This window comes from Oncorhynchus nerka, linkage group LG6 (genome assembly GCF_034236695.1).
Source record: "Oncorhynchus nerka isolate Pitt River linkage group LG6, Oner_Uvic_2.0, whole genome shotgun sequence".
Classification (NCBI taxonomy): Eukaryota; Metazoa; Chordata; class Actinopteri; order Salmoniformes; family Salmonidae; genus Oncorhynchus; species Oncorhynchus nerka.
The window spans coordinates 50,172,509-50,185,806 of record NC_088401.1 but is presented as its reverse complement, the minus strand read 5'-3'; positions in this window follow the sequence as shown (position 1 = coordinate 50,185,806).

The following is a 13,298-nucleotide window of genomic DNA, read 5'->3' as shown; positions in this document are numbered from 1 at the left end:
CTATTTACCAATAGACTATGTACAGCTGCAGCGATCGGTTAGCTGCTCGGATAGCTGATGTTTGAAGTTGGTGAGGGAGATAAAAGTCTCCAACTTCAGCGATTTTTGCAGTTCATTCCAGTCACAGGCAGCAGAGTACTGGAACGAGAGGCGGCCAAATGAGGTGTTGGCTTTAGGGATGATCAGTGAGATACACCTGCTGGAGCGTGTGCTACGGATGGGTGTTGCCATCGTGACCAGTGAACTGAGATAAGGCGGAGCTTTACCTAGCATGGACTTGTAGATGACCTGGAGCCAGTGGGTCTGGCGACGAATATGTAGCGAGGGCCAGCCGACTAGAGCATACAAGTCGCAGTGGTGGGTGGTATAAGGTGCTTTGGTGACAAAACGGATGGCACTATGATAGACTGCATCCAGTTTGCTGAGTAGAGTGTTGGAAGCCATTTTGTAGATGACATCGCCGAAATCGAGGATCGGTAGGATAGTCAGTTTTACTAGGGTAAGCTTGGCGGCGTGAGTGAAGGAGGCTTTGTTGCGGAATAGAAAGCCGACTCTTGATTTGATTTTCGATTGGAGATGTTTGATGTGAGTCTGGAAGGAGAGTTTGCAGTCTAGCCAGACACCTAGGTACTTATAGATGTCCACATATTCAAGGTCGGAACCATCCAGGGTGGTGATGCTAGTCGGGCATGCGGGTGCAGGCAGCGATCGGTTGAAAAGCATGCATTTGGTTTTACTCGCGTTTAAGAGCAGTTGGAGGCCACGGAAGGAGTGCTGTATGGCATTGAAGCTCGTTTGGAGGTTAGATAGCACAGTGTCCAATGACGGGCCGAAAGTATATAGAATGGTGTCGTCTGCGTAGAGGTGGATCAGGGAATCGCCCGCAGCAAGAGCAACATCATTGATATATACAGAGAAAAGAGTTAGCTTTGCAACAGTATCAAAAATAAATTTGGGATTGTTCTTATTTTCCTCAATTAAGTTGGAAAAATAGGATGATCGAGCAGCAGTGAGGGCTGTTCAATACTGTACGGCATTGTCTTTCCAAGATAGTCGGAAGACTTCCAGTTTGGTGTGGAGCCATTTCCATTCCAATTTTCTGGAAGCTTGCTTCAGAGCCCTGGTATTTTCTATATACCAGGGAGCTAGTTTCTTATGACAAATGTTTTTTGTTCTTAGGGGTGCGACTGCATCTAGGGTATTGCGCAAGTTTAAATTGAGTTCCTCAGTTAGGTGGTTAACATATTTTTGTACTCTTGGGTAGCCGGAGGGAGTCTGGAAGGGCTTCTAGGAATCGTTGGGTTGTCCAAGAATTTATAGCACAAATTTTTATGCTCCTTGGTTGGGGTCTGAGCAGATTAATTGTTGCGATTGCAAATGTAATGAAATGGTGGTCCGATAGTCCAGGATTATGAGGAAAAATATTAAGATCCACAACATGTATTCCACGGGACAAAACTAGGTCCAGAGTATGATTGTGGCAGTGAGTAGGTCCGGAGACATGTTGGACAAAACCCAACTGAGTCGATGATGGCTCCGAAAGCCTTTTGGAGTGGGTCTGTGAATGTGAATATTAAAGTCACCAAAAATTGGAATATTATATTTCATGACTACAAGGTCCGATGGGAATTCAGGGAACTCAGTGAGGAACACTGTATATGACCCAGGATGCCTGTAAACAGTAGCTATAAAAAGTGATTGAGTAAGCTCAAAAGAGTTGTTAATTGAAATTTGCTATCATTGATTTCTAACTTAAGGGGAGGACCATCCTCCTTAAATTTCATTAAAAAAATGTTTTTATATATTCTAACAGTTAACCTTTTGTGAGAATTGAGAATATGTTTTGTTTGTTATGCAGGCTTTTGTTTGAGCTGAAGCTATAATACAGGTTGTGCAACATATAGTGTGACTAGCTGAGAGGCTGTAGTCAAGCTTGGGCGAAAAACGGTATGTTGAGCCATTGACACATGCATAGAAGAGGTGTTGCAAACAGTTAATGTTAGAACACGAAGACAGGAACTGAGCCTGCTGCCGCAGTCTAGGGTGCGATCGCACAGATAATCTGCACAACAACAACTACGCCTGCCAACTGAAGCGCCTGGGGGCTGGGACCAAGGTGTCTCTCTCTCTCTCTCTCTCTCTGAATTATACTGTAAATGTGTTGTCTCTTTCCTCTCTGTTTTTGTGAGACATTGACAATTGACTACTGCCACAACTTGAAAGCAGAGAAGTAGCCCATTACCACTAGATTGGGGAGCATGGTCTGTGGGTACCTAACAGGTAATACTTGAGAGCGCCCACTTCACCGCTAGACACTCGTTCTCTAAAATAGAGTACTGTTTTTCTCTAGGTATCAGCTTTCGGCTGATGTACCTGGGACAGACCGACCCCTAGTCCTGTATCACATGCTGGACCAACATTGGCACCTGGAAATCGGGAGTTTACGAGAATCGGATTGGAGCACAGCGCTTCCTTCAGGCGGCTGAACGCCGCTTCTGTCTCATCCATCCAGTTCACTGTTTTCGGGAGGCGGGTCCTGGTTAGATCAGTGAGGGGGGAGCTATAGCCGCAAAGTTGGGGATAAACTGGCTATAGTATCCTGCCAGTCCCAGGAAGGACTTGACCTGTGTCTTGGTGCGTGGAATGGGCCAGTTACGTACCGCGTGAACCTTCCTCTCCTGGGGCAAGCCCGTCCGATCAAATACCCCAGGAACTCCACCTCCTCGAACCCTAGTTTGCATTTCTTGGGGTTCGCGGTCAACCAGGCTTGTCTGAGCGCATCCAGCACCGCCTGGAGCGCGTCAGTTGCTCTTCCCAACCTTGGCTGTGGATGATGAAATCATCCAAATAGGCTGCTGCGTACTGCTGGTTGGGTCAAAGTACTTTGTTCATCAGTCGCTGGAACGTGGGCGGGGCTCCATGGAGACCGAACAGGAGCACCCGGTACTGATACAATCCATCTGGTGTCAAACGCCGTCCTCCCCCGGGAGGAGGCTGCCAACGCTACCTGCCAATATCCTTTGGTCAGGTCAAGGGTGCTGATGTACTGGGCCTTTCCCAATCGGTCAATGAGCTTGTCCACCCTCGGCATGGGGTAGGCGTCGAACAAGTTTGTCGCTCACACACCGGAAATCATTACAGAAGCGCAGTCTACTGTCCGGTTTTGGCACCAACACGACGGGGCTGCACCATGCACTGTGAGACTCTTCAACGACCCCCATCCTCAGCATAGCCTCCAATTCCTGTTTTACAGCCTTCCTTCAGGCCTCCGGAATCCGATATGGCCTCTTTCATACCGTTTCCCCGGGCCGGGTACGGATGTGGTGTTCAATGAGGGTCGTGCGGCCCGGCTTCTCTGAGAACACCACCATGTCCCAATCGACAAGCTCCCTGAGCTCTTGCTTCTGGGCTGGGTTGAGGTCCTCTGATCGGGACCACCACTGGTACCATTGGCGTCCTGGGTCCCGACCATAACACTGCCAAGGCTGTCCTCTCGTGTCACTTCTTCTACAGGTTCACGTGGTAAATCTTTTGGGGTTTCCGTCTCCCTGCTGCCGTACGCGGTAATTGACAGGTCCCAGCTTCTCGATTACCTCGTATGGCCTGTGCCATGTTGCCAGGAGCTTACTTTCGGCTGTGGGGATTAACTTCTTGCGACTAGGGGGCGATATTTTAATTTATGAATGAAAAACGTTCCCGTTTTAAACAAGATATTTTGTCACGAAAAGATGCTCGACTATGCATATAATTGACAACTTTGGATAGAAAACACACTGACGTTTCCAAAACTGCAAAGATATTGTCTGAGTGCAACAGAACTGATGTTACAGGCGAAACCCAGATAAAAATCCACCAGGAAGTACCGCATGCCAATGACTCGTTATATGGCTGTGAATGAGCTACGAATGAGCTTACGTTTTCTACGTATTCCCCAAGGTGTCTACAGCATTGTGATGTCTTTTTACACATTTCCGTTGAAGAATAGCCGTAAGGGTCCATATTTAGCAAGTGGTAACATGGTGTCTCCGCAGAAAATCTTGCGTAAATACTGAGGTTGCAATTTTTCCAATCGCTTCTTATGAGAAACCAATTGCCTCGACGGATATATTATCGAATATATATGTTAAAAACACCTTGAGGATTGATCCTAAACAACGTTTGCCGTGTTTCTGTCGATATTATGGAGCTAATTTGGAGAAAAAAATTGGCGTTGTAGTGGTAGCATTTTTCCGGTCAATTTCTCAGCCAAGCATGATGAACAAACGGGAGCTATTTCGCCTACAAAAATAATATTTTTGTAAAAAAGGAACATTTGCTATCTAACTGGGAGTCTCCTGAGTGAAAACATCCAAAGTTCTTCGAAGGTAAATGATTTAATTTGGTTGCTTTTCTTATTTTCGTGAAAATGTTGCCTGCTGCCAGCAGAGCCTAGCATAGCATTATGCCATGATAAACTTACACAAAAGCTTGTCTAGCGTTGGCTGTAACGCATATTTTGAAAATCTGAGATGACAGTGTGATTAACAAAAGGCTAATCTTGTGTTTGAATATATTTCATTTGCGATTTTCATGAATAGGAAAAGTTTCTAGGGGTATTTATGTCCGCTGCGTTATGCTAATTCGTTTGAGGCTATGATTACGCTCCCGGATCCGGGATTGCTAGTCGCAAAAGGTTAAGACCAACACCCTGTTTCCCACCTGGAATTCTCAGGGTTGGGCTCCCCGATTGTAGACCTGGCTTGGGCGCGTTGGGCCTTCTCCAGATGTTCCCTCACGACTGGCCATATGGCTGTCATCTGCCCCCTCATCGTCTCCACGTGCTCTACCACGCTGCGTAAGGGGGTCGGTTGGGCTTCCCACACTTCCTTGGCGAGGTCCAGTAGGCCTCATGGCCTCTTCCCGTAGAGGAGATTGAAAGTGGAAAACCCAGTGGAGGACTGGGGTACTTTTCAGATTGAGAACATTAGATGGTATAGTAGCTGGTCCCAGTTCTTCCCGTCCTGCTCGATGACCTTCCGCAGCATTTGTTTGAGCATTTTAATTAAACCTCTCGACGAGCCCATCCATCTGTGGGTGGAAGACGGAGGTCCGGATCTGCAGGAGAGCACACAAATCTTTCATTAGGCGGCACATAAACTCAGTACCTTTGTCTGTCAGGATCTCGTTCGGGATGCCCACCCAGCTAAAGAGGTGGAACAGCTCCCGGGCGATTCCCTTGGATACCGCCGCCCGTGGGGAATGGTGTCGTGGAAATGTCCTCTATTTACCAAATCATGAGAGCAAACCACAACACAAGTCAGAGTTAGTTATCAAAGTCCATCTTTAATCATATGAGCTCTATCACAACCCTGTGACTCTCAGATCAATTCAGTGTCTATCAATGAATTCTCTGAGAGCCCCTCTACATTGCAACTGAGATCCTTTAATAGCCAAGATCCACACATAGTCAGACAGCATAGACATAATAAATCGTTCAGCTTTGTCTCCTTACTCAAACCCAGAACCATAAACCAATCCTCCATATCAACAGGCATATATCAAATCCATCCTATCTTGACAAGATCACAGAGACACCCTGACTGGCACACAGACATTGTGGAGCCAAGAGATAGACGCTTGACCTCTCCTCTCTCTCCAGCCCAAACAATTTAGTCTTGACATAGAACAGATACTGTAACCCTGCCACAGTATTATACACAAATAACATTCTGATGAGAAGTAATTTACAAACATATGATGAATATAAAACATCTTACCTATGTTACCACCTAATTCTGATTATTCCCCAACAATGGCTCGGGATACCGGGTGGCATAGTCCACTATTACCAGGATGTACCGGTGTCCTCATGCTGTTTTTACCAGGGGTCCCACTATGTCCATGGCGATGTGTTCAAAGGGCACCCCGATGACCGGTAGGGGACTAGTGGGTTTCGGAAGTGTGCCTTTGGGGCAGTCATTTGACAATCCGGGCAGCTGCGACAGTAATCTTCCATGGCCCTCCTCATCCCGGGCCAGTGGTACCGGGTGGAGATCTGGTCCCAGTCTTCTCTATTCAAGGTGCGCCCACAACAGGTAGGTGTGGGCCAGCTAAAGAACGGTTCCCATGTAACGTTGGAGCAGCAACAATACCTCTCGAAGTTACAACTGTTGGCGCGACACCTGATATAAAAGGTTTCGACTGGCCCCTCGAAAGCAAAGACGGGGAGGCTTGGCTCTTCCCCCCGTGGTTCCCCAGGGGGCTCGGGTTCCGGCACCCCCTCCGACCCCGTAGATACAGGTTGATCAACCATTTGCTTCCGGGCCTCACAGGCGACGGGTTCATCCTCGCTCTTGTCCTCGGCCGGGCTCGTGCCTTCCTCAGATCGTGCCCCCACAGGGCCGTGAACAGCGGACAATCTCGTCCCACTAGGAGAGGTGCCGGCAACTCAGGTACTGCACCTACCATCATCTGGCAGTTCCCTTGTGGTATCATGATTTTGGCCCATACGGTTGGATACCGCTTTGTGTCCCCGTGAACACAGGAAATGGACATCTCCCTACCATGTTTGGTATTCTGGTTCAGCAAGCTCGTGGTTACGAGGGTAACCATACTTCCGAGTCTAATAGAGCTTCCGTGTCGTGTCCGTCAACCTTCACCGGGACCATGGGGGCAGTTGATTCGTGGTGTGCCCAACAGGAGGTGACGTAGTTTACTGCGTGACCCACCTCGCCTCCGAAGCTTGCTGATGGCATCGACTCCTCTCGAGTCGGGCAATTCCAGGCAATGTGCCCCCGGGCACCACACTCAAAACACCTCCTTTGGTCTACATCTACCTGGGGGTGTCGGTGGTGGGCCTGAGTGTTCTGATGCATCTCCACTGCTTCCAGGAGGCCCTCCAAATGTCTGGGGCGCACATAGACTCACTGACCTTTTCATGTCGTGGGGTAGTGCCTGTAGGAAGCGATCCATGACTACTTTGTCTAGGATGGAGAGGGTGGATACGTCAGTTAGGGGCCATCCCCTGGTGATGCACAGGTGGTCACTCTTTGCAAACTGGAAACCATTTATCCGGAGGCTGCATTCATTGTAGCTGGGGATTTTAACAAAGCTAATCTGAAAACAAGACTCCCTAAATTTGATCAGCATATCGATTGCGCAACCAGGGTGGTAAAACCTTGGATCATTGTTACTCTAACTTCCGCGACGCATATAAGGCCCTGCCCCGCCCCCTTTTGGAAAAGCTGACCACGACTCCATTTTGTTGATCCCTGCCTACAGACAGAAACTTAAACAAGAGGCTCCCACGCTGAGGTCTGTCCAACGCTGGTCCGACCAAGCTGACTCCACACTCCAAGACTGCTTCCATCACGTGGACTGGGACATGTTTCTTATTGCGTCAGATAACAATATTGACGAATACGCTGATTCGGTGTGCAAGTTCATTAGAACGTGCGTTGATGATGTCGTTCCCATAGCAACGATTAAAACATTCCCTAACCAGAAACCGTGGATTGATGGCAGCATTCGCGTGAAACTGAAAGCACGAACCACTGCTTTTAATCAGGGTAACATGACCGAATACAAACAGTGCAGCTATTCCCTCCGCAAGGCTATCAAACAAGCTAAGCGTCAGTACAGAGACAAAGTAGAATCTCAATTCAACGGCTCAGACACAAGAGGCATGTGGCAGGGTCTACAGTCAATCACGGACTACAAGAAGAAACCCAGCCCAGTCACGGACCAGGATGTCTTGCTCCCAGGCAGACTAAATAACTTTTTGCCCGCTTTGAGGACAATACAGTGCCACTGACACGGCCTGCAACGAAAACATGCGGCCTCTCCTTCACTGTAGCCGAGGTGAGTAAGACATTTAAACGTGTTAACCCTCGCAAGGCTGCAGGCCCAGACGGCATCCCCAGCTGCGCCCTCAGAGCATGCGCAGACCAGCTGGCCGGTGTGTTTACGGACATATTCAAACAATCCCTATACCAGTCTGCTGTTCCCACATGCTTCAAGAGGGCCACCATTGTTCCTGTTCCCAAGAAAGCTAAGGTAACTGAGCTAAACGACTCCCGCCCCGTAGCACTCACTTCCGTCATCATGAAGTGCTTTGAGAGACTAGTCAAGGACCATATCACCTCCACCCTACCTGACACCCTAGACCCACTCCAATTTGCTTACCGCCCAAATAGGTCCACAGACAATGCAATCTCAACCTCACTGCACACTGCCCTAACCCATCTGGACAAGAGGAATACCTATGTGAGAATGCTGTTCATCGACTACAGCTCGGCATTCAACACCATAGTACCCTCCAAGCTCGTCATCAAGCTCGAGACCCTGGGTCTCGACCCCGCCCTGTGCAACTGGGTACTGGACTGACGGGCCGCCCCGTCAGGTGGTGAGGGTAGGCAACAACGTCTCCTCCCCGCTGATCCTCAACACGGGGCCCCACAGGGTGCGTTCTGAGCCCTCTCCTGTACTCCCTGTTCACCCACGACTGCGTGGCCACGCACGCCTCCAACTCAATCATCAAGTTTGCAGACGACACAACAGTGGTAGGCTTGATTACCAACAACGACGAGACGGCCTACAGGGACGAGGTGAGGGCCCTTGGGTGTGGTGTCAGGAAAATACCCTCACTCAACGTCAACAAAACTAAGGAGATGATTGTGGACTTCAGGAAACAGCAGAGGGAACACCCCCCTATCCACATCGATGGAACAGTAGTGGAGAGGGTAGCAAGTTTTAAGTTCCTCGGCATACACATCACAGACAAACTGAGTTGGTCCACTCACACAGACAGCATCGTGAAGAAGGCGCAGCAGCGCCTCTTCAACCTCAGGAGGCTGAAGAAAGTCGGCTTGTCACCAAAAGCACTCACAAACTTCTACAGATGCACAATCGAGAGCATCCTGGCGGGCTGTATCACCGCCTGGTACGGCAACTGCTCTGCCCTCAACCGTAAGGCTCTCCAGAGGGTAGTGAGGTCTGCACAACGCATCACCGGGGGCAAACTACCTGCCCTCCAGGACACCTACACCACCCGATGTTACAGGAAGGCCATAAAGATCATCAAGGACATCAACCACCCGAGCCACTGCCTGTTCACCCCGCTATCATCCAGAAGGCGAGGTCAGTACAGGTGCATCAAAGCTGGGACCGAGAGACTGAAAAACAGCTTCTATCTCAAGGCCATCAGACTGTTAAACAGCCACCACTAACATTGAGTGGCTGCTGCCAACACACTGACATTGACACTGACTCAACTCCAGCCACTTTAATAATGGGAATTGATGGGAAATTATGTAAATATATCACTAGCCAATTTAAACAATGCTACCTTATATAATGTTACTTACCCTACATTATTCATCTCATATGCATACGTATATACTGTACTCTATATCATCGACTGCATCCTTATGTAATACATGTATCACTAGCCACTAACTATGCCACTTTGTTTACTTTGTTTACATACTCATCTCATATGTATATACTGTACTCGATACCATCTACTGTATGCTGCCCTGTACCATCACTCATTCATATATCCTTATGTACATATTCTTTATCCCCTTACACTGTGTATAAGACAGTAGTTTTGGAATTGTTAGTTAGATTACTTGTTGGTTATTACTGCATTGTCGGAACTAGAAGCACAAGCATTTCGCTACACTCGCATTAACATCTGCTAACCATGTGTATGTGACAAATACAATTTGATTTGATTTGATATGTACAATGTACTGTATTCTGTAGCCAATGGAGACCAGTACAACCAACAAGGAGACTATGTTGGAGGCCAATCACAGTCACCTGCAAAAAGACGGAGATTGAGATGAAACATTGCGACTGGTGAGAGGGCTATTAAAGTTGTTTTATAGACAGCTAATACCAGTGTAATAATACAATTTTCTTGGAGGGTTGCACACCCGTGTAGATTGAGAGGATTCCTGCAATGAGAAACTGGTAGAAATAAAGCGGAGTTTATAAATCACACATTTTGGACATTGCACAACTAGTTAATCATTTATCTGTATTTGTTACATGAATAAAAACATATTTACTCAAAACATTATGATTCTCTTCTTACAGTGTGAGTATAAGTGCTGAACTACAAAAACCAGAATGCCCTGCAGCTCAATTACGTTACATTCCCATGCCACCTGGTGGTTATGATGGGTAGCGTATCAGTGCCCCGTCAGAAGGGGATGAGGATGTGATAAGAGTTGTTAGAACCCATCAGTGATGGTCAGTGCCATTTAACCTCTTGAACCTCTGGGGGCAGTATTTCATTTTTGGATGAAAAACGTTCCCGTTTTAAACAAGATATTTTGTCACGAAAAGATGCTCGACTATGCATATAATTGACAGCTTTGGAAAGAAAACACTCTGACGTTTCCAAAACTGCAAAGATATTGTCTGTGAGTGCCACAGAACTAATGCTACAGGCGAAACCAAGATGAAATGTCATACAGGAAGTGAGCCAGATTTTGAATGCGCTGTGTTCCAATGTCTCCTTATATGGCTGTGAATGCGCAAGGAATGAGCCTACACTTTCTGTCGTTTCCCCAAGGTGTCTGCAGCATTGTGACGTATTTGTAGGCATATCATTGGAAAATTGACCATAAGATACTACATTTACCAGGTGTCCGCTCGGTGTCCTCCGTCGAAACTATTGCGTAATCTCCAGGTGCGTGCATTTTTCCATTTTGTTCAGAGGAGAAACCAAACTGCCACGACTGATTTATCATCGAATAGATATGTGAAAAACACCTTGAGGATTTTTTCTAAACAACGTTTGCCATGTTTCGGTCTATATTATGGAGTTAATTTGGAAAAAAAATCACTGTTGTAATGACTGAATTTTCGGGGGTTTTTCTTAGCCAAACATAATGAACAAAACGGAGCGATTTCTCCTACACAAATAATCTTTTTGGAAAAACTGACCATTTGCTATCTAACTGAGTCTCCTCATTGAAAACATCCAAAGTTCTTCAAAGGTAAATGATTATATTTGAATGCTTTTCTTGTTTTTGTGAAAATGTTGCCTGCTGAATGCTAGGCTTAATGCTATGCTAGCTATCAATACTCTTACACAAATGCTTGTGTAGCTATGGTTGAAAAGCATTTTTTGAAAATCTGAGATGACAGTGTTGTTAACAAAAGGCTAAGCTTGTGAGCCAATATATTTATTTCATTTCATTTGCGATTTTCATGAATAGTTAGCGTTATGGTAATGAGCTTGAGGCTATAATTACGCTCCCGGATACGGGATTGCTCGTCGCAACAGGTTAAGATGAGGGATGACTGTTTAACCCAGTTCAATGTAACATCGATAGGTTTAGGCTACTACATGATATTAACATTTTCCCTATATCCATCATGAGGTTGCTGCAACCTAGCCTATGAATCAAAGTAGGTAAACACAGATATGTTTATCCCCTTTTTAATCCATTTGCTTCAGTTTCAGAAAAGTTTACCAACCGAATAATGAATACACCCCTGATCACGAGTTTATAGTTCGATTCACGCATTGGCTCTCCTCTCACCTCTTCTCTTTGCTTGTGGACTTCAATGCACAACACATCAGCTGTATGTGACCAGATGGAAAAACCTTTCCAAGCCAAACCGCAACACACAACGTACATCGTTGTCACCATATTTGCTAAAGTAAGGTCATGGTCAGCATAGCTAATAGAACTAACATGTCAGTAAATCACTACAATCATGCAGTACATTTACAGTATACAGTCAATAAATAGTTACACGGGATGGCCCCGGTGGCAATACATTAGTCAAACCAGAAGCTTACCTTGACTTGGAAGAGTTCCAGTGTTGTGTTGGATAGTTATAGCCAGCTAGCTAACATAGTATCCCCCTGTTTGAGGAGGGTGTTTCAGTAGGCTGAACTAGCTACTGTAGCTGCATTTGCTTGTTAAGTGAAACTGAAAAAAATACTAAATATCTCTATTTCTCTCTTGCATCGCCTTCATTTTGGAAGAAATACATTTTTTCAAAATTGTTCAAAGCAAATCAAATGAATTTATATAGCCCTTCGTACATCAGCTGATATCTCAAAGTGCTGTACAGAAACCCAGCCTAAAACCCCAAACAGCAAGCAATGCAGGTGTTGAAGCACGGTGGCTCGGAAAAACTCCATAGAAAGGCCAAAACCTAGGAAGAAACCTAGAGAGGAACCAGGCTATGAGGGGTGGCCAGTCCTCTTCTGGCTGTGCCGGGTGGAGATTATAACAGAACATGGCCAAGATGTTCAAATGTTCATAAATGACCAGCATGGTCAAATAATAGGTCTGGGACAGTTAGCACGTCCGGTGAACAGGTCAGGATTCCTTAGCCGCAGGCAGAACAGTTTAAACTGGAGCAGCAGCACGGCCAGGTGGACTGGGGACAGCAAGGAGTCATCATGCCAGGTAGTCCTGAGGCATGGTTCTAGGGCTCAGGTCCTCCGAGAGAGAGAAAGAAAGAGAGAATTAGAGAGAGCATACTTAAATTCACACAGGACACCGGATAAGACAGGAGAAGTACTCCAGATATAACAAACTGACCCTAGCCCCCCGACACATAAACTACTGCAGCATAAATACTGGAGGCTGAGACAGGAGGGGTCAGGAGACACTGTGGCCTCGTACGACGATACATCCGGACAGGGCTAAACAGGCAGGATATAACCCAACCCACTTTGCCAAACACAGCCCCCACACAGAGGCAGAGAATCCCAGTGGAGAGATGGGAATAGGCCAGTCAGAGACAGCAAGGGCGGTTCGTTGCACCAGCAGCCGTGTTTAGCACTAACTGAACTTTATTTAGTGCTCTGTCCGGGTAGCCGGAAAGTAGAGCATTGCAGTAGTCTCACCTAGAAGTGACAAAAGCGTGGATACATTTTTCTGCATCATTTTTGGACTTAAAGTTTCTTGATTTTTCGTCAAAAGATAGATCAGGGTCCAGAGTAACGCCGAGGTACTTCACAGTTTTATTTGAGACGACTGTACAACCATCAAGATGAATTATCAGATTCAACAGAAGATATCTTTTGTTTCTGGGGACCTAGAACAAGCATCTCTGTTTTGTTCAAGGTTAAAAGTAGAACATTTGCAGCCATCCACTTCCTTATGTCTGAAACACAGGCTTCCAGCGAGGCAATTTTGGGGCTTCACCATGTTTCATTGAAATGTACAGCCGTGTGTCATCCGCATAGCAGTATATAGTGGTCCTAAAACGGAACCTTGAGTAACACCGACATTTACAGTTGATTTGTCAGAGGACAAACCATCCACAGAGACAAACTG